At 39.8% G+C, this 26,367-nt stretch overlaps 1 protein-coding gene and 1 long non-coding RNA gene across 5 annotated transcripts in view; one reads left to right on the forward strand and one right to left on the reverse strand.

Moving 5' to 3' along the window:
• exd (PBX homeobox extradenticle) overlaps positions 1-20,583 on the reverse strand; it is a 38,880-nt gene extending 18,297 nt beyond the window's left edge. The window contains exon 1 of one of the 2 annotated variants that reach the window (XM_033381712.1): positions 20,250-20,583. The gene's annotated coding sequence lies outside the window, so the exon portion shown is untranslated. The remainder of the gene's footprint in view (positions 1-20,249) is intronic. The other variant, XM_033381711.1, reaches the window with a different exon arrangement.
• A 778-nt stretch (positions 20,584-21,361) lies between these two features.
• On the forward strand, positions 21,362-25,497 carry LOC117184421 (uncharacterized). Of its 3 annotated transcripts, none has more exons than XR_004469748.1 (3): positions 21,362-21,712; positions 22,443-25,189; positions 25,246-25,497. It is a non-coding gene; the product is annotated as an uncharacterized lncRNA (long non-coding RNA). The 3 variants fall into 3 exon arrangements; XR_004469749.1 differs by having other exon boundaries at positions 21,362-21,669; XR_004469747.1 differs by having other exon boundaries at positions 21,370-25,189.
• The last annotated feature ends 870 nt before the right edge of the window (positions 25,498-26,367 follow it).

Consider the following 26,367-nt stretch of genomic DNA (forward strand, 5'->3'; position numbering starts at 1 on the left):
ATAATGAATAAAGTTGTACCATATTAATCAAAATAACACTAAAACACATATTTACTTGTACATATTTGTGAATACAATGCTTTCCACATACAGCTTTCCACACAAAACAATAATCGGGATGTTTCGCCAGCCTTTCTACCTATTGGCGTATCATGAGAGTCCATGCACCCGTTCGTTCTCTTTCGTAGACGGGCTTTTTTGTTGCGCTCCGCTTTTCTTTTACATAAACAGCCGGTTTTTTCATAAAATAATCCTTAAATAACACCCTAACCAGCTTACAATCTGGAAATCTATATTAATCTGCTCGTATATTTCACCTTCTTCGGATATCTCAATTTATGAGCAGCACTTGTCCGCTTTAAACTCTGTTTCTTCCAGATGAAGATCATATGAGTGTTCTTGGTTACTTCAACTTCGGTCTTCGGTACTCCAGTCTAATAACCTAGTGCCCATGACACGACATGACTTTGTTGACGGCTTGCTTGACCTGTCCCTGTCTCAAGACAATCATGTGAAAAATTGCTTGCGTCGATTGCTTGATCTGCGCTTTGTATCGGATCCGACCTTAGTGTTGTTAACCCGAGCCCCTCCGCTCACTATACCTGAAGACGCCTACCATCCTACTTTCGAAGTGTCGCTAGATATAGGACCAACTGTATTGGATCGATCGAGTAGGCTATCTGAATGTGTCCGCTGCTTTCGTAAAGCCTAGTTTGCGAGGCTTAATTACCTCATTAGGAATTTTGTAGGGTCCGCTTTGTACCTGTGCACTGATTTTATGCACTTGACACACTTTTTTAATCTTGGGTCCCGCTTTCTTGTCCAATTAGTTTTGGAAAACCTCGTGGGTTCACCAAAGATGTATCCAGTCAAAAGTCAAGACATTAAAAACAATTTCAAGAAGATGGTTCTCCTACTTCTCTCTGTCGCTATGTAATACTTCAAATAATACTCGACTTCAAATTCGTAATCAGCGACCCCAAAAACCTTCCTCCATATTTCGAGCATTTTAGTTTTTTCAGGTTAGAAAAAACCTGACGTGATGGACCAAATCTGACCTTGGATTCGTGTTCAGGGCCCCAAAATACATACGGATATGATACTCTGGTCAGTCGCACAAGACACTTTTTTTGTAGGGCTGTGTAATGATCTAACACCGATCTTTTTGTCCATTTTTTTTACTGCGCACTTGCAACATCTCTGCAAGTCACTTATATCTCCAACTGAGCATGGATTTATAAGGCGGAGAACAACAACCTCAAAGTTATAAGTTAACTTTCTTTATTATCAAGGGCTTTCAAAGTAATCTACAGACGGATGTTATTTAAACCGATTTCAGTAAGCTAGCTACCCTTGTTCCAGGTCTCAAGGAGTCCTTTGGAGTACCACAGGGAAGCTTTCTAGGCCCCTAACTTTATACACTCTTCATTAAAGACCTGCCTTCGGTTTTAACATACTCTCGAGTACTTATGTATGCGGACGATGTTAAGTTCTGTGTCCAGTATAGAGGATACTTCACTTTAATCTTGACTGCAATCCGATCTCAATCTTCAAGTTTTCTGAATACATTTCTATCATGGTAAATAAGGTCAAGGTCGTGCTTGCGTTTATAAAGAGGTGGTAAAACGAATTTGACGACCCCTATATAACAAAGACTCTCTATACCTCGCTGGTTTGTCCCGTCTTAGAATGCGGGTTCTCTGTATGGTGCCCTCAGTACAAAATAAATGACCGTATTGAATCAGACCAGAACAACTTTTTGCTCTGCGCGGCCTTAGCTGGAATGAAAGTGTGAGATTGCACATCTTACCCTAGTAGATTGCTTTTAATAGACCTTTCAACTTTCAACTGGATTTATCGATATCTATCGTTGCTGATGGTCGCGTCTTTACTTCGCTCCGCATAATAATTATTTTTTTCCGTGATTTAAGGAGAGTAATTACATTATAAAACGTTTATTGTGTTTGTAATTAATCGAGCATTCCGTTTGCTACATGTGCATAACCAGTACTCGTGTTTTCGTGTTGTTATTCCCAAATTTTTAATCCAATTTGTGCTTTCTTTCCTACCCCGTCATTCTTAGTCACCGGCAGCTGCATTATTGTTGACATATCTATTGTCGATGCACTCTATCTGAGCCGCTCTCTCTTCTTATCTACATTCTAATCTTCTCTGCATAAATACTAACACAGTCGTATTGCGTTTGCCGCCTCCCTCTCCGCGTCGGACGTTTTGTGTTTTTCGTGTTCGTTTTGTGTTTGTGATCTTGCGACGGCCGTTTGTTCGTTGTTGTTGCTGTATTGATCTGCGTAATTGTTTGTGCTATTTGATCATTATTAGTTTCGACGTAAAGTCATCGCTCAAGCATTTTCCTCGAATAATCTCACCTTTCTCATATTTATTTTCCTCATCTTTTCATAATGAGTATTTGTTGTGCTAAACGCTGCCGCTCAGCTGCCACACGGCAAACATTCACCTTCTGCTGGTTGTGTGATAACATAGCACACACTGTTTGCGCCGAATTTGGGCAAATTGGAGGACGCGTAGTCGACCTCATAAAAAAAAGTCTCAACTGGACCTGTTGGGACTGCAGAGCTATTGAGAACGACATGCGGATTTTTATTAGACAGACTCATACTGAATTCGCTGCGCTCAACTCCGGATTCAAAATGCTACAGGATAAGTTTCTTGCGATGGAGTCTCATTTCAAAAATCTAAAAATTTTGACTGAGTCACCAATTATTTGCCAATCTCTAATCCGGTCGTTTCTCTTCCAGTCCCGGGATCACCTGCACCGCAATCTCGATCACCGTCACTTATAAATTCTGACGCCATGGACCTTTGTTATAATGGTTACATTGCACCGACTACGACAGTGGCTTCATGTGCAGTCTCTCCTGCAGTCGCACCTGCCGCCAATCCCGCGCCCGTGTCTGACCAGGACGTCGGCCCGAATGTCATCGAGGAAGCCGTCGCAAGCGCTTCCGTGGTCCTACTTGAAGCCGCTAACGCTGCCGTCCGGAGGGATGTTGAGACTCCCTCAACCTCAACTCCCATAACTACTGCTTTCCCAACTAACACCTCTACGTCCACTGCTCCCGTCTCAACAAATAATTCTGTGACCCCTCTATCTGTTCTTACTGCGGTTGCTCCTTCAAAACCTATTTTCGTCTCTCGACTCATGGCATCGGCTACGGAGGTCATGGTCCAAAACATTATATTGTCTAAACTCAACATAGATAGTTCTGCGGGTCTCGTAGTTACCAAATTTAACTTCAAGGTCAAGCGAAACATCTCCTCTTTTAAAATTCTCGTCCCTGATAAGCATGTTAATAGTTTGCTCGACCCCTCTATCTGGCCGGTGCATACGATTTGTCACCTTTTACAAATCGTCCCACCAGCCCGGATCATCGAGTAGGTATTCTTCCAACTCCATCTGCTCCATCTGCATCTCCGTCTGCTACATCTTCTGTAGCAAAAAACTAGCTTCCCCTAGTACGTTAAAGATTGCCTATCAGAACGTTCGTGGCTTGGACAGCAAGCTCAACAAGTTACATACTGATAGTGCAACTTTTGAGGCCGACATTATCGCTTTCTCCGAAACCTGGCTTCATCCCTCAATCTCTGATTCTGAAATCCTTATTGACAAATTTAACATTTATAGATCGGATCGTCCATCTCATGGTGGTGGTGTCCTGATTGCTGTCCGTTCTGACAAAACATACCAACTTTTTTCTGTCGAAGCTCATAACAATATTGAAATTATAGTAGTTAAGCTTCGACTCTCCTCGATAAATCTATTTATATCGTGCTCTTACATCCCACCGTCCTCTGAATTTTCAACCTACATGCTTCACGCAGCCCTTTTTCAAACTGCTTCGTCACAACTTAATGAGTCCGATTTTCTTATCGTCCTCGGGGATTTCAATCTTCCAAATATTTCCTGGTCTCCATCCAAAGACTCCAACCAGATGTTCCCAATCATACAGCACGATTTCGTTGATTCTCGATAATCAACGGCATATGCAATAGCATTGGTAGGATTTTAGACCTTGTCTTTACTACCGACTCTACGAACCCTTTAGTACGCCGAGGTTCCCCTCAATCTTTTCCCGAAGACCTTTACCATCCTACCCTGGAAATAGATGTCCAGCTGCCTTCACCTGGTCCCACCAAATCCTGCATAAAGCCTTCAGCTATATTTTGCTTCAAGAGGGCTGATTTTACCTCTTTGAACAGCGCACTTTCTCTGATAGATTGGTCATTCCTCGACGACTTTCATGAGATCGAACCCGAAACTCACGCATTCTACAGCACTGTTTTTTCCATCTTTCCTACCTTTGTTCCTATAGTTTCCGCTCTCAGAAATCTTTCTGGCTCCATTTGGTTCACTCCGCGGCTAATAAACCTAAGGAATATTAAATCTCGTTTATATAAGAAGTTTAAACTGTCTGGCTCGCAGTCAGAATTTTCTAAGTATTCAATTGCAAAATCTAAATTTTCCATTTGTAATACTCTATGCTATAACAGTTATTTGTCTAAACGCAAGCTCAACTTTAAACGAGATCCTAAACAATTCCTGAAGTTTGTTAACTCTAAATGTAATTCTTCACAATATCCCTTCTTTACACTTAAATGGTACTTATGCAGATAACAATTCCGATATTGCTAACCTATTTGCTTCATTTTTTCAATGTTGCTACTCTGCTCCTTCTAATAACATGCCCATTCTCGCTTCACCTAATGACTATCCTGCCGCGCACTCATATCCTATCCCTTTAAATAGTGCAAGTTGTATCCATCCCCCCTTTATTGATTATGATGGCCTTCTAACTAATTTAAAATCGTGTAAATTTTCTTTCTCCACTGGTCCAGATTTGGTTCCCAGTGCCGTTCTTAAACTTTGTGCGGATTCACTTTGCGTGCCTCTCTTAAAACTGTTCAACCTCTCTCTCGAGTTTGGTGATTTTCCCACCGTCTGGAAGGAATCATACATAATTCCTATTCATAAAAAGGGGTCTAAATCAGACGTCTCATTCTACCGGTGTATCTATAATTTATCTGCCATTCCTAAGCTCTTCGAAAAAATTATTACTTCTCAGCTCTAACACTTTTGTAGTTCCCTGTTATCAGAATCACAGCACGGATTTGCAAAACGTCGCTCCGTTTCGTCTAACCTCCTTGAATTTTCCTCCTTCGTAACTGCCGGATTTGGAAAGCAATGTCAAACTGACGTAGTTTATACTGATTTTAGTAAAGCTTTCGATTCAGTTAATCACAATCTCCTCATCCACAAACTATATCTACTAGGATTTCCGACTAAACTTCATCACTGGACTAATGCGTACCTTTGCAATCGTTCTCAGCTTCCAATCTTCTCTTTCTAAACCAGTTTTTGTCTCTTCGGGTGTACCGCAAGGTAGCCATCTCGGGCCCTTATTATTTAACCTGTTTATCAACGATCTTCCCCAAGTTTTAACGAATTCACGAGTCCTAATGTATGCTGACGATGTCAAGCTATGTTTTTCCTACAGCGATCCGGTGTCCCCGTTATTTCTTCAATCAGATCTCGACGCTCTCAACAATTGGTGTACTATTAACGCTCTTCCTCTTAACATTTCCAAATGTAACGTCATGACCTTCCATCGCAACAAGCCTTACCTTTTTGACTTTACAATTAATAACATTTCCTTGGAACGCCTGTACAAAGTTAATGACTTAGGCATTATCTTCGTTCCACACTTATTTTTTAATTCTCATATATCCGCTATTTCGAATAAAGCCAAAGGAGTCCTTGGCTTTATCAAAAGATGGTCGAAGGAATTTTCTGACCCCTATACCACTAAACTACTCTACATTTCTCTTGTACGGCCTATCTTGGAATATGGTTCCTGTATCTGGTTTCCACATTACCAAAAATATCAAGATATGCTTGAGTCCGTTCAATAACAATTCCTTATCTTTGCCCTGCGCGGAGTTAATTGGGACCCCTCTCGTCATCTTCCTTCTTATGAGAGTCGGCTGCGCCTCATTAACTTGCTCTCTCTTGAAAGCCGTAGAACTTGTCATGGAATTCTCTTTCTCCACAAACTTCTCCTAGGCGAGGTTTAATCTTCGGCCCTCATTAGCCTTATCAGAATTGCTGTCCCATCCCGCCCGACTAGGCATTACTTTCCTCTCCGTCTTCCTCTCTGTCCTTCAAACTACTCTGACCATGAATCTTTCCGTAGCCTTTGCCGCGATTACAATAAATTTTTCCATCTTTTTGCCTTTGATACTTACGCTTCCAAAGTAAAATCTTCTTTAATGAATAATTTAAGTTAACTTCTTTCGGCCTTGCATTGTGTTACCGTACTTTCCAGTAGCAGATAATCTTATGTTTTGTACATTCCTATTTTTACACAGTTTAACTGTCCATAGTTGAACTCTAAACATTAAACATTAAACTTTAGTTAGTCGTAAAATAATTCTTGATGTGATTTTCGTGCACAACTTGATCGAGGGTGACGTAAATAGCTCTGACTTGTTAAGCCACATAAACTTTATGATTCCTATTAGATCCACTAGAAAGTATTTACCGTTGACCCTTCCCCTTTTGCAGATCGAATTATTTCTTGCATCAACCGCTTAGGGTCTTATCGGATTATAATTCTCTCTATCGTAATTCCCTCCATCTGCTTAATTCACAGATATTAGCCTACCTCGTAGTTGGTATTAGTATTAATATTTTGAATAAATGCTTAGTTATTTTAGCATGATAGCTCTAATTTTCCTCGAACATCTATCTTTCCTGCATGTCCGCGACAGGTTCGGTTAACGCGTCGCGCGTCATGCGGTAGCGCCCCTCGGTCGGCCGGGATGGAGGAGGGCTGCGTTGCTGCCTGGAATCCGCACGTAACAGTCTTAGGCTTGGTTTCACGGGGGCAACTTGTTGGTGCACTTGATACTGCCACTTAATGGTGCAGTCATTGAAAATCGTTGCACCGTCATTATGTTTCTACTCTGGCTAACGATTCTATCGTATTATGTCATTTGATATGGTCATTCTCTATGATTCTGCTTCTTTGGGTTTCTCGTATCTTTAAAATTTTGGAGTCCCACACATTTTCCCGATTCGAGTGGGCGGGTAATAAAAAAAATGTTCAGTTCAGTGTGTCTTAAAGTCTGGGAGAAGTAGCCGTCAAAGGCTACGGATGGAGAGACGCCTGACAGACTTCTGGCTGCTGCATCTAACTGCACGAATTTACTATACACCTGCCGGGTATTAAAAAAAACAGCCAAGAAAAAACGATATAGGATGATAGGGTTGTTCGATTTTTATACGCTGCATATTTATGTATCCACATGCAGCTCTGGACAACACACAGACTGCCTAGAAAGTTTTGAATCCTTGTCATTCCCAATGACATTTTGAAAACAGACGACACCTAAGAAACGCAGCACAGATGGGTGAAATAAATTATATTGCAATCTGATATTGATCTGATTGGATCTGCCATGAATAGATTAAAACGAGCTACAGAGTCTACATTTATACTAGAGGTCTGCATGAATAGCTATAACCGGTATTCGAATTAACCATGCGCAAAATGAATTGAATGAATTCGAATGCAACGCCGATAGAATTTGGGTAAATGAGAACGATGAAGTATAGCACATCCAACAACATTCAAACGAATTCGCACGATTTGAATGAGTTAAGTGAGGGGCTGAATCCGATTCCATTTTGAATGCATTCTATTTTTCTGCCTGTACATTTGGGCAGCAATAACAGTGTTGTCAACTTTTGAGAAAAAAAAGGTGGTTTTGTGGTAAAATTATAAAATAGTTTTTTTTTGGAACAAGCTTTGTAGACAGTTTCAGAAAACAAAAAAATACATAGCAAAAGCTAATTGTATATTTTAAATATTCAGATTGCCGGCTTGGCCACTTTTACCACAAATCTAATATACCCCAATACTCATTTTGAGTATCGGGTATAAAAATGGCCCGAGCTAGCTAAAAAATAGCTGATTCTTTCAATTGTGGTTGCTTTGCTCTGTATAAGGAAAAGAAGAACAAGAAGAACGTCAAGCCCAAGCCACGAACGAATACATAGGGTACGCATGCAAAAAGTCGGACAATTCGAATGGTCGTTTCTATTCAGTTGCGTTCATTTCGTTTTGCGCATTCATTTATTTTCACTCATACAACTGATTGCTTGCAAATATGAAACCAACACTTTCTCGCATACACATCGTACTCATTCAACTCTTTTTAATTCGAATGCATTCTATTGCAGTTTTGTTATACCCGATACTCAATATGAGTAGAGGGGTATATTAGATTTGTGGTGAAAACGGATGTGTGTAACGTCCAGAAGAACGATTCCGACCGATTCCGATTTCCGACCCCATAAAGTATATATATTCTTGATCAGCATCAATAGCCGAGACGATTGAGCCCTGGTCTGTCTGTCCGTCCCTATCAGCGCCTCGTGCTCAAAGGCTATAAGAGCTAGAGCAACAACATTTTATATCCGGACATTTGTTATATGTCACTGTTACAAGAATATTTCAAAACTTCACCCCGCCCACTTGCACCCACAAAGGGTGAAAATCTGCGGCATCCAAAATTTCAAAGATACGAGAAAAGGGAAAAAGCAGAATAGGAGAGGATGACTATATCTTCTAAAGTGCAAAATCTGAACCAGATCGTACAATTATTATAGCCAGAATCAAGAAAACAATTTCATTCTCTCTCGCTGTGTCTTTCCCTAACACACACGTTTCATGGTCGGCTTTGCCTATTGCAAAATGTGAGTTCAAGGATCTCAGATACTATAAGAGCTAGAGCAACTCCTGTGATATCGGACCTTGACCGTTTTGTCTCAAAATTTCGCCACACCCCCTTCCACCCCCACAAAGTACGAAAATCTGTGGCATCCACAATATTGAAGATTCGAGAAAACTAAAAACGGACAATCATAGAGAGTGACCATATCTATCAGATTGCCATGGATCAGATCCGACTATTTTTATAGCCAAAATTAACAAATCAATTTGCAGTGGCTACGCAGCGCCCGACGACACGCTCAGACTGATTTTCTGTCTCTCTCGCATGCACTTTTTGTCGTTTCGTTTAATAGCTGCGTCTGCCGGAGGAGAGCTTTACTGACTAAGTACCGGGTATAAATTTAGAGCGGTCGCCACAGCAACTCACAACGGCCCCCCTCGTTTTGTATAGAGCCATGCAGACCTCTAATTTATACCCAATAATCAGTCAGTATTTCTTCCCCCCGCCAGAGAGCGCACACTGCACATTGAGTGTGTGAGCGAGAGACGCGTGGACGGCGTTACGTAGCCACCGAGTTCGTTCTGGCTATAATAATGAACCGATCTGATTCAGACTCGTTAATCTGGTAGATATGGTTATTCTCAATAATTCTGCGGGCGAAATTTTGAATTACACTTGTTACAGTGTGATATCACAAGAGTCTGGACACAAAATTGTGTAGCTGTAGCACTTATAGTCTCTAAGATCTAGGCGCTCATCTTTTCGGACGGACAGACAGACAGCAATGGATCTGATGTGCCTCTTCGGGCTCGCGCACACAGTAGCTGAAATCGGAGCTGAAAGCCGAGCTGATCTGAGAGCTTTTTTTAAGGCAGAATCAGCTGGCAGGTGAATACATTGTCGGTTGAGTTTAAAAACTATTTAAACGAAATGCCACAGCATATAGGTATATTTTATAACTTTGTAAAAAATGGAATGGAAAATCTGTATTTATCAGACAGGCTCCGTTTTTCACATTCACAAAAGTTTTCCGATTTACTTTTGAATACACAGAAACTGGGGCTCCCGTTTTTACATTCCGCAAGATTTATTCGTTTCAAAACGAAAAAATTTTTGTTGACGAAATGAAAAGTAACGGCTTTTTATAGAACGAAACTTGGGCTCGGAAAAAATTGGCCAGGGCAACAATTTTCGTTTTGGTGCAAACAGAAAAAATATGTGAAAACTGGAGGACCTTAAAACAAAAACGAAACGTTTTGGCGGAAAACGTAATCCGCAAAAGTAAATGAAAAACGGATCTTGACTGTATATAAAAATGTCGTTCTGTGAAAAACATCGTTTTTTTTAATATTTTTTTAAGACAATCAGCCCAAAAGTTTATATTTGTCTAATTTGAACATAGCCCACACATTTTTGATGAAAATCTGACCACAACATAATATACAGTATGTCAAGAAACTCTTTACACACTGAAAATAAATTTAATTTTTTGACTTTGGATAAGAAAATAATGGACTTTGATTCAAATTAATCACATTTTTTTATCTACAGACAAATTTTCTGAAATTTTTAAAATGTCTGGCAAAAGACTAAGCTTTGACGTTGTCCAATTGATTTACTATAATCACCAGTTGGGCAAATCTGTTGCGGACATGGTAGACATGTTTTCCGTATCAAGAAAAAGCATTTACAATGTCCTAAGTCGCGCGAAAAACGAAGGGAGACTGGAAGCAAAACGTGGAGGTGGCCGCAAAAAGGTAGATTGACAAACGGGCAGACCGCCTAATCAGGAAAATGACTCAAAATCCTCAAATATCGGTCAGGACTCAAGCCAAGGAGCTTGATGAAGAACTTGACTTGGCTGTTTCACACGAAACAGTACGCCAGGCCATTCTACGTCATAAGTACTCTTCCAGAGTTTCACGAAAAAAAAAACCGCTGCTTTCGTCGGTCAGTGTGGAAAAGCGCTTCACTTTTTCTGTTAACATGATCAGTAGCTGGCAGAGTATTGGGATGACATCATATTTTGCGACGAAACAAAAATTATGTTTTATTACAATGATGGTCCACCCAGAGTATGGCGCAAGCCGTTAACAGCTTTAGATAACCGAAATACCATTCCGACTGTAAAGTTTGGAAAACTTTCGGCTATGATTTGGGGGTGTATCTCTAGCCGAAGAGTGGGAAATATTGCATTTATAGAGAACACGATGTATGCCAAACAGTACCTTCAAATTTTAAGAACAAATCTAATGAGGGGGAACGTTGTGAGTTGCTGCGGACACCGCAACTCTACAGTTATATCCGATACTAAGTCAGTATGGCTCTCCTCCGGCAGACGCCGCTAATATTTAACGACACGACAAAGAGTGCGTGCGAGAGAGACAGAAAATCAGTCTGAGCGTGACGTCGGGCGCTGCGTAGCCACTGCAAATTGATTTGTTCCTTTTGGCTATAAAAATGATCTGATCTGATCCAGATTCAGCAATCTAATCGATATGGTCATTATCTATGATTCTGCGTTTTTAGTTTTCTCAAATCTGCAATATTGTGGATGCAACAGATTTTCGTCCTTTGTGGGGGCGGATGGGGGTGGGGCGAAATTCTGAGATATACGTTTTATAGTGACATCTTAAAGGAGTGTGTGTACCAAATTTGGTTACTCTAGCCTTAATAGTCTCTGAGATTTGTGAATATCCCCAGATTTGCATCCTTTTCGGGGGCGGAAGGGGGTGTGGCGAAATTTTGAAACAAACTCGTCTCGGTCCGATATATTAGGAGTGTGGATACCAAATTTGGTTGCACTAGCTTTTATAGTCTCTGAGATCTAGGCGCTAATGTTTTACTCTAAGCAAAGCCGCCTATGCTACGTGTGTGTTAGAGAGAGACAGGGCGAGAAAAAATGAAATTGTTTTCTTGATGCTGGCTATAATAATAATACGATCCAATTTAGATTCCGCAGTCTAAAAGATATGGTCATTCTCTACGATTCTGCGTTTTTGGTTTTCTCGTATCTTTAAAATTGTGGATGCCACAGATTTTCGCCCTTTGTGGGGGCGGAAGTGGGCGGGGCAAAGTTTTGAAATATTTTTGTAGCAGTGACATATCACAGAAGTCTGGATCCAAAACATCGTTGCTCTAGCTCTTATAGTCTTTGAGCATTAGGCGCTGAAGGGGACGGACAGACGGACGGACGGACAGACAGACAGGGCTCAATCGACTCGGCTATTGATGCTGATCAAGAATATATATACTTTATAGGGTCGGAAACGATTCCTTCTGGACGTTACACACATCCACTTTTACCACAAATCTAATATACCCCAATACTCATTTTGAGTATCGGGTATAAAAACCAAAGTCAACATCATATCCTCATATATCTCCCCTAACAAACCCTTCAACTCCCGCAATCTACATAACGTCCTAACCGTAACCACAAACGACCCCACTCTAGTCCTAGGAGACTTTAACAGCTGGCACCTCTACTGGGGCTCACCTAAGGCCAAACTAAGAGGGAAAACTTTAGCCTCCTTCGTAGACCAATCCAACTACATCCTCCTAAACGACAAATCCCCCACCCACTTCTCAACACACAAGACATTCACCCACATTGACCTCTAGCATCAGCAACTATTGCTCCAAAACTCCTTTGGGAAGTAATAGACGACCTCCACGGCAGCGACCACTTCCCCATACTAATCTCTCTTTTCAACAACCCTTGCCTTCCAAAATTTACCTCAAAACCGTCCTTCAAACTGAAAAGAGCCGACTGGGACCTCTACCAAAAACACATCCATAAACTCAACTCCACTACCCAAACAAGCGACGTCAACAGGGAAAACGCTCTAATTAAGAAAATAATAATCCAAAGCGCCCATCGTTCCATCCCCCAAAACACCACTTTCTCCTTCCCCCGTACCGTTCCCTGGTGGAACAAAGAACTAACAATCCTTAAAAGTTTAAAAACCACTAAATGGAATAAACTCAACCGAGACATAAACAACACAACCTACATAGAATATAAAAAAGCCAAATTCAAAAGAGCAATCAGGGAAGCTAAACAGAAATCGATTCTTGATTTCACAACCCAAATACACCCCAACTCAGACACATCCTAACACACATGGTCTAACATCAGACGACTATGCGGACTTTACCCTGTCAAAAACATTTACAATATCTTTAACCCACATACCCAAACAAACACAACCAACCAAACCGAAATAGCCAACTCCTTCGCCCACACGTGGTCAGATGAAGCTCACGATCGTAATTTCTCCCCAACATTCCGTACGAACAAATCCCACACCCTCAGCACTATAAATCGAAAAGGACATTACACTCATAGAATTCTTATCAGCACTGTACTCCCTCGACCGCATCTCCTACTCAATAATAAAAAACGCACCCCCGCACCCATAAAATCAGAATAATAAACCACTTTAACAAAATACTCGACTCATACATCCCATAATCACTCAAACTCAGCCTAGTCCTCCCGATTCTAAAACCACTAACAGACATAAAATCCTGCCTAGTCAAAACGCTCGATAAGATAGAGGCAAAAAGGTTATGGTGGTTTGTTTTGAACAACAAACTAATTCACAACAGCCAACTAGGTTTTAAAAGAGGCAAATAGATAGGTAATAGATAGTCTACTCTACGTAGACCACCTAGCTACCAGAACCATTGCCCTAAAAAAACATCTCACCTTAATATCCCTTGACTTCACCAAAGCTTTCGACAAAATAGGAATCCACTCCATCATTCAACAACTAAAAAAATGGAAAGTAGGTCCACGAATGTTACAATACGTCATAAACTTCATGTCAAAAAGGAAAATCCTGGTGAAAAGTGGCTCGAACCTCTCGAACACCGTCCCACTCCCCAATGGCATACCCCAAGGCTCCCCCATCTCAGTTATCCTTTTTCTTATAGCGTACAAGCCACTCTCCGAAATCTTATCCTTTCACAAGCAGATCAAATTCAGTGCATACGCCGACGACTTCCTCCTTATCATTTAACACAACAAAAGGAAAAGCCCCATAACCGACATCCAAACAATCCTCAACCAAATAAACAACTGGTGCACTCAGTCAGGTGCAGACCTATCCAAAGACAAAAGCCAACTTCTACACATATGTCCCAAACATAACTGGAAACCAAAATTCCTTACTGTCAACACATCCATCAACGAAAACAACTCACTCAAACTACTAGGCCTCACACTCAACTCTAGATACAACTGGAACTCACATATCAATAAACTCAAAATAGACTTTGCCAAGCCACTGGGCATTATCAAACACCTCTCGTCCTCAAAATACAACTGCCACACCTCATTACTTGTACAAATTATGAAATCTCTAATCATATCCAAAGTCGACTTCTGACTCCCCATATACGGTTACGCACCAAAAAGCCAGCTTAACCGCCTGAAAACTACGATTAATGCAGCAACAAGAGCCGCCCTAGGTGCATTCCCACTAACAACCTTCTATCCGAAGCCAACTTACACACCTTGGAAAACAAGCGAGATTTTGTAACTGGCAAAATATTTAAAAACCTCATCCACGTTAAAGACACCCCCCTAAACTCACTCCCAAAAAACAAAAAAAAAAAACACAGACTGCTTAGCACGATTGACAGAGCCAAACAAATATCCCAGAATAACCTCATACCGTTCTCCCCGATTAAAACCTCCAACACCAATATCACCCTATCCAAACACGATAAAAACACCACCCCCCCAATAGTCTTCCACCAACTCTTCCACTCCATCAAATTCAACCTCCATCAACACACCTTCCTATACACAGACGGGTCCAACGCAGCAGGCATTACCATCTATAGCATCTGCAGTGGGACATCAACCATAAAATCCGGACTACTTCCACAGTACTCCTCAGTCCTTTCCAGCAAAATTATTGCTATCCACGAAGCCAGTTTATTAAGCCGCAACAAACGCGGAAGATACGCTATCTGCACAGATTCACTCTCCTCTATTACCGCAATTACCAATCCCAACAATTCCTCGTACTACCCCACCACAATCCGAAACTAATCCGTAATTCTAACGACATCTCACTATTCTTTAAGAAAATCCTCCTATCGAAACAAATAGACCTCCTCACTAAGACTTCCCCCTGGTACCAACAAGTTATCAATCTATCTTCCACTCAAGGCCCCAAAAACATAAACAACCTTAACAGAAGACACCAAGTCATCCTAAATAGATTGAGACTGGGGCACACAAGATTCACCAATGCCCACTACATGGATAAAACATCGTCCAACGCATGCCCATTGTGCCACAACCTAACCATAGACATAAGACACATACTATACACATGCCCCGCCCTCTCTATTCAAAGATCCTCAATATTCCATAACACCGACCCCATGCAATATATCTCAAACCCTAACAACAAAAACGCAAATATAATCCTCAACTATCTTGAACAATCTAAAATCATTCACTACATATAACCTCATAAACAATCATCCCTGTACATATACATATATCCAATTAGTATATTAGATAATAATTCCCTCACAACATATAATAACGTATAGAACCAACCCTGTACATATGTACAGTATGTCTATTAATTGTTTGCAAAATCTAAAAAGGCACATAAGTTTGACTTCAACATTGAAAATATGAGTAAAGGCATAAGTTGGGGGAATTTTTTTTATTAACTGTTATCAAAATGTGTTTAAGCTGTAGGTATGACGAAAAAAAAGGACAAAATTCCAAGACAAACGGTAAAGAAATTAAAAAAAAAAAACAAAAAAGCGGCATGTATGACTCTGTCTATTAATTCTTTGCAATATGTAAACACTGATTGAAAGAAGACGAAGGAAAAACAAACGGGACATCAAAATCAAAAACGACCAGACGCGTGCTTTTCTTAAGTCTTCTTTGCAGTCATTCGTTTACAAATTTTCCTGCATTCAGTTCAGTTTCTTGTGTTATAGCAATGCCCGGTAAACGAACTGAAGATAATCTGATACAATTGGTTTATTTTAATTATGGCAAAGGAAAGACAGCTAAAGAGTTGGCCAATATGTTCAATATTAAGTTGAGAACAGTCTATAATATTATTAAACGTGCGGAAAAAGAAAATAGGCTGGAATTGCAGACCTCTACCGGCAGACCAAAAAAGCTTTCTCGCTGGGATTGCTCGAAAATATTGAAAACCGTGGAAAATAAGCCGCAAACAAGCCTCAGAGAGTTGGTCAATGATATACAAATTAATCTAAACAAGACCGTTTGCCCTGAGACTGTGCGAAAAGTTTTAAATGTCCACAGATATTCCTCACACGTGGCAAGGAAGAAGCCGTTGCTGTCCACAGCTAATATTGAAAAACGCTTTAACTTTGCGATATTTAATGTTGACAAGCCTCCTGAGTACTGGAACGACGTGATTTTTTGTGACGAAACCAAGATCATGCTGTATTATAATGATGGGCCTGGAAAAGTTTGGCGTAAGCCGAATACAGCCCTCCAGTCAAAGATCATTGTGCCCACTGTGAAATTTGGCAAGCTTTCAGTGATGGTTTGGGGCTGTATTTCTTCCAAAGGTGTTGGAAAGCTGCGCATTTTCAATGACATTATGACAAAAGAATTTTATTTGGACATTTTAAGGAATGAATTGACAAAAAGTGCGCAGAATTTTGGTTTCGTTGATCCACAGAACACCAGCAAACTTAAATACAAGCTGTACCAGGACAATGATCCAAAGCACAAATCATTCCTTTGCCGCACTTGGCTACTTTACAATTGCAACAAAGTCATTGACACGCCCCCCCCAGAGTCCGGATCTTAATCCTATCGAGAATTTGTGGGCCGCCCCACCTCAAAAAGTAATTTGATTCAGTGTATAAACGAGGAGTGGCTAAAAATACCGGAATATTACGACATAAATGTCCTAATATCATCGATGTCGCGACGTCTCAGAGGAGTATTGGATGCTAATGGAGGACACACAAAATATTAGCCAAATAGAGCTGCATCCTTTAAAGATATACATTTTTTAAAATTGCTGTTTGCATTTTGCAAAGATTTAATAGACACACGATATTTGCTGTTTTTGTTTTGTTTTTATGAATTGTTTATGTTTTTGTTTCTTTTTCATTTTCTTTTGTTACCTATTTTGTTAAGAATACACTAAAGAAAACCATTGTATAGGACTGAACATGAAAACAAGTGCCTTTTCTAATAAATAATTATGTTTAAGTTGAACTTGCGTGACTTTTTTCATTTTGCAAACAATTAATATATATTATATAATAATAATAATATTAAAAATAGCAATATTCATCAAAGTAGATTGAGGAAACAAATTTAATTGACATAACTTAAATTTCCGTTCTCAAAAAATGCGACACTTGAATACGACATTCACACTGAAATATTTTTTATTTTGGATGTGGTCGCGACCGGACATCGAATAAATTCTCAAAATAAATAACAATAAAAGCCTCGAAGGAAGTATGTCAATTAATAATGAAAATAAGTCATAAAATTGGTAAAACTATGTGTGTTCTGAGTGATTTCATAAAGAACGGGTCAAATTATGGCAAAAACATAAAAAACCGAACCAAAATTACTACTTCCGAGACCTCTATGAGATATCATCTGCCTGCCGCATCTAAAAAACACGACTAAAACTTCATTTAAAAATCGAAAACTGTACTTTAAGCTAGTGCTAAAATAATAAAAGAAGTTTTTTCGAAGACTCCACACCATAAGGGACTGTAATTAATAAAAAAAATAAAACGAGGCGGAACGTTGTGAGTTGCTGCGGAGACCGCAACTCTACATTTATACCCGATACTAAGTCAGTATGGCTCTCCTCCGGCAGACGCCGCTAATATATATAGACACGACAAAGAGTGCGTGCGAGAGAGACCGAAAATCAGCCTGAGCGTGACGTCGGGCGCTGCGTAGCCACTGCAAATTGATTTGTTGATCTAGGCTACAAAAATAATCCGAACTAAATCAGATTCAGCAATCTGATAGATATGGTCATTATCTATGATTCTGCGTTTTTAGTTTTCTCCAATGTGCAGTATTGTGGATGCAACAGATTTTCGTTCTTTGTGTGGCCGAAAGGGGGTGGCGCGAAATTCTGAGATATGCGTTTTATAGTGAGATCTAATCCGTCCCCTTCAGCGCCTAGTGCTCAAAGACTATAAGAGCTAGAGCAACGATGTTTTGGATTCAGACTTCTGTGATATGTCACTGCTACAAAAATATTTCAAAACTTCGCCCCGCCCACTTCCGCCCCCACAAAGGACGAAAATCTGTGGCATCCACATTTTTAAAGAAGAATCGTAGAGGATGATCATATCTTCCAGAGTGTAAAATCTCAACCAGATCGTATAATTATTATAGCCAGAATCAAGAAAACAATTTCATTCTTTCTCGCTCTGTCTCACTCTAACACACAGGTTTCATGGTCGGTTTTGCCAATTGCAAAATATCAGTTCAAGGATCTCAGAACCTATAAGAGCCAGAGCAACCAAATTTGGTATCCACACTCCTGTGATATCGGACCTTGACCGTTTTGTGTCGAAATTTCGCCACACCCCCTTCCGCCCCCGCAAAGGACGAAAATCTGGGGCAACCACAAATCTCAGAGACTATTAAGGCTAGAGTAACCAAATTTGGTTAGATCTCACTATAGATCTGTTAGATCTCACTATAAAACGTATATCTCAGAATTTCGCCCCACCCCCTCCCGCCACCACAAAGGACGAGAATCTGTTGCATCCACAATATTGCAGATTCGAGAAAACTAAAAACGCAGAATCATAGAGAATGACCATATCTATCACATTGCTGAGTCTGGATCAGATCAGATAATTTTTATAGCCAACAGGAACAAATCAAATGGCTAACTGTAGAGTTGCGGTGTACGCAGCAACTCACAACGTTCCCCCTCGTTTTTTTTTTTAATTACGTGTATTTTAACCACATTTCCGTTGAGTTTGTATTCGTATTACTTTTATTTTACGAATTATTATTACATTTTTCAATTATTATTTATTTTGTATAATAATAAACATTGTGATGTCTTTCGAGCGTTTACTGTACTTGGGGACATAGTATATTATATTTATTGGTAATGGTAAATAATACAACTTTTTTGCCCAATTTATCGCCTTCCAGAAGTTATAGAAATAAAACTATTATTCAAATATTTTTAATAGTCCCGCTTATTCCCCTGCGCTGGGTTAACCGTAATTTCGCTTAACAATGTTTTGCAGCCCGTTTTCGATCGCTTATGAACCAATACACTTGAACAAAATCAGCAATCAGCTTGCTGAAAAAACAAGCATGCTTGATCGATCAAACTAAGCTGAGCTGATTTCAGCGAGCTTTTTCAGCTTTCAGCTCAGCGCAGTCTGCAATGTGCGCACTTGCACCGGTGCAGTGTGTTTGTTTTTTCAGAGCTTATAAATGAGCTATCATCTGCTCCGATTTCACCTACATTGTGCGTGAGCCCTTAGTATACTGCGCTGCACTGATTCCTTTTGCAGATACATTTTTCATTTCATTCTATGGATAGTAATCCGACCATTAGCATGTTTTTGGAGTATATTTGCTCAATTTTAGATTTGAACAGATTATTTTGCCAGTCACATTTGTCTTCGATGGATTTTAATCAAGGTCTCTAATTGGGCGTGCCTCAAATTAAAAATTTGTTGCTAAAAATGGTCTAAAAATTGAAAGCCGAGTGATAAAATGTAATAGTTTGCTGTCTAATCTAATACAGAGCTATTTTTCTTAGATCGCGAATAAAAAAAAGTTTGGCAGACACTCACATTTCAGAAATTTCTTTTTGAAAAACTTATATTTTAATATACTCTAAATTCTTTTTCACACAGAAAGCCATATTACGTGTATCTTACCAACATAAAAGCTATGCGAGTTGCAGTAGAAAAAACATTGTTATTAATCATTGTCGAAATGTAAATGTGATAATTTCACAACTCAAATTCTTACTCGAAGTTTGCTATGTATTAACCGGCTTTGCAGCTTACTTTCATCGCTCTAGTAACACGCACTTTAACTAAAAGATATGTAGTATAATAAAATCAAACAAATACTGGTTTTCCAGAAATTTATGCATATGAACGTATCCCCCATACAAATTTTGTGCGGAAGTATTATAATCATTCTACATGCTCATGCAATATAACACACAAAAAGAAAACATTTTAAAACCAGTAATTTTGTAATGTACATTATTTTTGAGGAGCAACTGATGCTTTCGTTATGTATTCTGGCTTACAATTTGTTTGATTCTTTGTACATTTTTTATATAGAAATACAAGGCATGTACATATGTAAAGAATGTATGTCAAAATAAATATGTATGTATGTGTATTGTTACTTACAGTTAGCCCAACACCATATCATAACCAACATGCGTAAATAGTTGTAATTTCTTACTTACATGCTTGTTTCGTACGTGTGTTGAATATGTGCTCAATTGGAGTTTGAAAAATTAACTGTTCTACTGCTATATATTAGTTCTAACTAAACTTTGTTTCCTTTCTGCCCTTATTAGTCCCTTATTTCCTCAATCACTTCTTCCTTTTAATTTGTAATAGCTCAGATGAGAATAATTAATGCATTTTGTACGACATATTTTGACAATTTTGACAAAAATTTAATATTTTATATAAAGCATAAAAGATGTGCAAAAAAGTCTACCAAAAAATTAGGCTGTGTATACGGTTGAAAACAATCGATTATGGTTGTGTTGTACATATTGATATATCGATATAAATATATATATATATTTGTAATTGATATTATTATCGATATTTCTGTTTGATATTTCAACTATAAACCCTAGTATATCTAGATAAAAAAAATGTTTAGATTAACATATGTTAGTTCCCAGGCATAGACTTGGTCCCCCTTAACCTTATTGGCAATGGAAATGGATTTATCGAATATTGACTTTTTTCTTCTTTTTCGCATATTGTACTCCTCATCGGCCACATAAAGAGGCGAAAATCCGACGTGGTATAAACTCAGTTTTGTCTTACGTTACTTTTGTCTATTTCCATGTCAGCCTTGTCATGCTCCTCATGAGGGGCTCTTTGTGGTGCTCGTCGCTGGTCGCATGGGCAGCGTCGCCATATAATGCTGCTGATACTCTGACATATTATATTGTTAATGAAATAATAGGGGCCTCGCTATGCCTGCTAATGAGGACCCCAGCCGCAGTAGACTCTTTGATTAACTTTGTTTACCCTAAATTTAAAAAACAAGCCCAATCGTAGTGCATCTTCATCTCGTCACACTCTGCTGTTAGCTTAATATTATTCTTTTTGCCAGAAAACCATTTTTCTAATCTGCGTACTATGCTTAATCATACAGTATACACCATGTAGTTGTGCCAGCTCATACCAAAAAACTGTTGCTGCTATCGGGCTGTTGGCGCTGCTTATTTGTTGCAACCTCCCAATTTTGATTAATCGCGGTGTTGTGCATATATAATATATTATGTAAAATACAACCACACAATATTATGGCGATATTATTTTTTTATTTAATGTACTTGTTATTGGCAGCAGCTGTTTTTGACGTATGTCGGAGTTTCAAATCTGTCAAAAAATCCCACCATTCCCCCGGGTTCGGTTCAGTGTGCAGCCTATAAGTCAGAATTGCTGTTTACACTTGACAAACTCAAGTTATCGAGTTTGACTGCTGACATGGGCGAGTGTTTATAAATAAACCAAATTATGCTTATATACATACATATGTTTAAGAAGAAGGTGCCATAAGTCTGCAAAAATGTATGTTATGGAGAATTGCTCAATTTCTGAAAAGCAGAGAAATGGCGAAGCAGAGTTCAGTAAGAAGTAAGAACAATTTGTGCATGAACATTGCGTGTGGAATTCAAATGTAAGGGAAAAAGCTATACGGCACGCTTTGCGGCTAAATTTACAAATTTTGTGTGAATAACAAGTTTTAAAAAGTTCAATATAATGGTGAAAGTCGGCAGATTCATTTGCAATGTTTTGCATCACTGCCAGTTTTCTTCCACTGTTTCAATGATTTTTTCGACGGGGTGTTTTGTATATTTTCTTCATATTCTCAATTTATTTTTTTACCTCGAAATGCCACGGTCAGTATTCTTATAATTATTCGGCCATATCCTTAATTTCTGCGATTTTTCCTCACGTCCATTTCGTAAGTCTAGAAATGGCCACAGGTGTCTCACAAATCTCTTATCCAATGACAAGATTGGTTTGATGTATCCTTTTAAAGGATTTAATGATTGTTAACATTACCTCCATTTTTCACATCTTATTTTGTTTTTTGGTGATAGTTCAGGATAGGCACATAGGGTTGAAAAAGGGTTACGAAAATCGAATCAACTTTTTACCCTATGAATATCCTATGTAAAACAAATCTGAGTGTTGCCACTAACCATATGGTACATAGATGTGCCTGTACATACAACCAACATTTTACACAGCCAACACAGAAAATTAAATCCCAGGGTCTTCGGTTCTGGTATTCGGCAACGCTTTGCATGTGTTAGTATAACACGCACAATCTTTTCCATTAAAAAATGTAATTGTATGCTTATTTCGTTTTTTAGAGTTCTGGGTTTCTGTTTTGCTTTCAGCTTACTTTATTGTATGTGTGCACACGCATTTTCACGTACTTTGTACCGCAAGGCAGCGTGCTTGGGCCGACACTGTCCTGCTTATTCACCCACGACATGCCATATCTCTCTACGGTCCGAAGGCAAACTGGGCAGACCCTCAAGGTGGCAACATTTGCTGATGACACAGCAGTACTCTCGAGAGCTAGCTGTGTCTATGATGCCACAGACAATCTATGCAATACCTCAAGCTGTTTGAAAACTGGGCCTGTCGATGGAACATCTCCATAAACCCTGAAAAATGTGTAGTGGTGACGCACTGTATTAGAATGGGCTCTGGACCTGGTGTCTTCCTGCTTGGCAATCTTATGGAGCAGCGTAGGAGTCCCACATACCTCGGAGTTACACTGGATGTACGTTTAATTTTCGACAGTCACATCCGTATCGTGAGGAGCAAGTTGGTGGGTAAGGTGTAATATGAGCTTTAGTTTTTACCGAGTTTGTTCGGTTCTCGTTTATTAATCATTCTGGGTTCTAAGGGGCTAATTTAATAATAAAAGGCTGGGCGCTGCTTCGGCAGAGAAGCCAGCGTCAGCGCTGTACATAAACGTACATATATAACAAACATATAAGTGGATAAACATGTATGGCAACGAGAACGTTGCCATTTGACGGAGGTTGGTTTGCACAAGTGTTTTATTTCATGGTCAGTATCCTACGGATATGCTGACACTGCTTTGATTGTGCCCGCTAAACTCAAGGGCGATCATATTGCATCGCACTTGGAATGTGCTGGGTACTTGTGTTTGTTGAGTCTACAAGAATGTGTAGTTGTTTTCAATAAGTCTGTAAATTATGAGTTTGTATATTTGATATATACTGATTACTAGACCTCGGATTTTGCATATTTGCATATTTTCATCTGATTTTTACCAAAATTTTTATTGCAAAACATATGCAAAATATATGCAATCAAAATATGCCAAAAATAAGCAAAATATACGCAGCATATGCAAAAAATATGCAAAATATATGCACACGAATTTCATCAAAAAATTGAAGCAATACTACTTTCCCTTGTCCAACGCTTTACCATATATTGTTGTGTTTTTCTTATCGCAAGCCCGGCTTAAAACAAGAGCCAAGCTTTTTTTCTTATCGCAAGCCGGACTTGAAACCAGAGCAAAGCTTTATGACAACACCAAAGATATGCAGCTTCTTTATATGGAGTCTCTCTGTAACATATTGTTACTGTAATTTCTTATCAGTTTGATCTCTGGCGTTATTTTAAGCTATTGATTTGCGCGTTTGCTTTACTTTTCTACAGTCTTAGAAGTGAAGTGTAGTAAAATGCCGAAAATTAGCAGGTATAAAAGAAATTTGTTAGGAAAATGGTTTAACAGCCTTTCCGAAAAGTGTTTTAAAGTTGTTGTTGTCGTAACAGCCTTCTGCTGGTTTCACACGGGCCACTTGACGGTGCAGTAACTGCAGCAACGTCCAGAATTAACCTATCCTTATGTACTTTTTGTTCTTTATTTCTATTGCCTTTAATAAAAATATTGTTATCTTCTACTGATACTACTGTATAAGGTCATAAGTATTTTGCACTTACAATTTTACTGTAAAATCCATCACTTTTTTATTTTGTTATCATTATCATTGTTATCATTGCTATCATCCATCATTATTTTGTTATGACCGGCCTCTTTACCACCCAGGGGTGTAGGGGTGTTTCCGACCCGATAGACGGATTAACAAAAAAAAAAAAAAACATACAAAAATTGTACTCATTGGCACTATCTTAAGCGGGGATATTTGATATTATTTTCCATGAGCGTGGTCCCACCCTTCCATGAGCGCCATTTTTTAAATTCGCTCGCTCCTTTTTCATTTTCAGGGTCCCGCTCTTTTTCCCGCTCTCGTCCCACCCAACTACCGTTTTCTACTCACTCATGAATACGTTTTACTTTCATATTATATTCATGTTATATTTTCTTATTTATCTATTTTCTTAACAATATTAATTAATAACCTAGATTCTGCCGACGAATACAAATACTAATACAAAAAAATACTAACAGAAATACTACAGTCGGTGCTCAGCTGGATTCCTTGGTCCCGGTGGTTCTCGCACCAGGTTTCCGACCTGGCCAGTACCGGGCTGCTGCTGCCGATGTCCGCCGCTTTCGCTGATGTTGATGCCTGCCGTTGATGTCTTCGTGGGATCTTCGTCTCCACGATCACCAATTTTTTCTTTTTTTTTTCTTTCAGAGCACTTGCGGCCTCCTCTATTTTCCACCGGAAACTCCCCTTTTTTTTCTCGTCCCGTTTCCTTTTCTCCCACGCAACTCTGCCACTGCTTGCCAGGATCCACAATAGATGTCGCTGTCTTTTTCTTCTCCAGCCCTGATACCTATCGGATCTCTCTAAAACCGCCCATAACAACTCACTACCGTTTCCAGGATTACTCGAAACGGGAGTGCAAAGCAAGGCGGGCTTTTTCAATTAAGGGGCCCCAAACGTATGCCATCGCCCACACCCTGAGATTGAGAGTCTCTGGCTCCATCGACTGAGATGCCCGGGCTACTGCTTCAGATCCTTTGGGTGAAACACTCAAATACGTGAGCTTTGCAACGTCTCCAGCTCGTACAGACTGCTGCCCATACTCCGGATCACTCGGCACTTTACGTATTTTGGGCTGAACTTTGCGTTGATGTTGTTTTTAAAATTGCTCAACACGAAATTCCGCTTATATATCTCCCGACCCGGTGAGTACCTAATTTCTTGAGCTTTTCGATTATACCTGTTCTTCGCTGTATTGTAGGCTTCATGAGAGTTTCCTCGGACCTCATCTCGGACTATTTCCATCTTATCACTCCTCGCAAAGGGTGCATAGTTCACCCGGTGCATAATTCCCCCGGTTGAGATGTATGAGCGTATGAACTAATTGAATGTTCTGTGGCTTCGCTTCACGGTTCCTACAGTCTGGTGATGATGTGCGGTAGATGTTGGTTATGAATTAGTGGACTGTATAATCGTTTATATCTTGAGCTTATTTATTTTATTGATTATTTAATATTGGTGGTTATTTTACAAGTATATTACAAGAACAGCGGGGGGATCGTTTCTGCGGCGGTACAAAGTATGCGTGCGGGCGGTTTCGTCTAGAAATTTCTACTGCGGTACAAGGTAAGCGTGCGGGCGGCTTCGTCTAGAAGTTTCTACTGCGGTACAAGGTAAGCGTGCGGGCGGCTTCGTCTAGAAGTTTCTACTGCGGTTCAAAGTAAGCGTGCGGGCGGCTTCGTCTAGAAGTTTCTACTGACTCAACTCCGCGAAAAGAAGTCGAGCTAAAAGGGAATTGGAAGATCAGGCGATGCGACGGTCCAATGCCAAACGGTACACATCGTTGTGTGCGTGTGCAGCTGCGGGCTTGGCTATGCGTGTGAGAACATTACAGTTATGTTTTGGACACGAGCAAAACAACAACACAGCTATGCGCGTAAAAATAGTTACTTAGGCGGTGTACTACAATCATGAGCGTGTAAATAGGTCAATCGCAATATACATGAACATTGAATTAAAAACTACGAGGCTCATTTCTCACCATACCGGCCACCCTGAACGACTGTTCAGAACAAGGGAAGCACAGCAAGTTTGGTAATAGGCCTCTTGTACACTCCTCGGGCGGTTTTGACGGTGACCACTCGAACCCTCTCGTCTTGGCCAGGATGAACTTCGGTGATTCGCCCAAGCAGCCACTTGCTAGGCGGTTGATTTGGCTCCTTCAGTACCACAAGAGTGTCCACGGTTATGTCGTTGGACTCCTGCTGCCATTTCATGCGAGGTTGCAAGCAAGTAAAGTATTCCAGATTCCAACGTTTCCAGAATCCTTGAACCTTGGCTTGCAGTTGTCTCCAACGCTGCAGTCTGTTAATGTTGACGTCTA

This window comes from Drosophila pseudoobscura, chromosome X (genome assembly GCF_009870125.1).
Source record: "Drosophila pseudoobscura strain MV-25-SWS-2005 chromosome X, UCI_Dpse_MV25, whole genome shotgun sequence".
NCBI lineage: Eukaryota > Metazoa > Arthropoda > Insecta > Diptera > Drosophilidae > Drosophila > Drosophila pseudoobscura.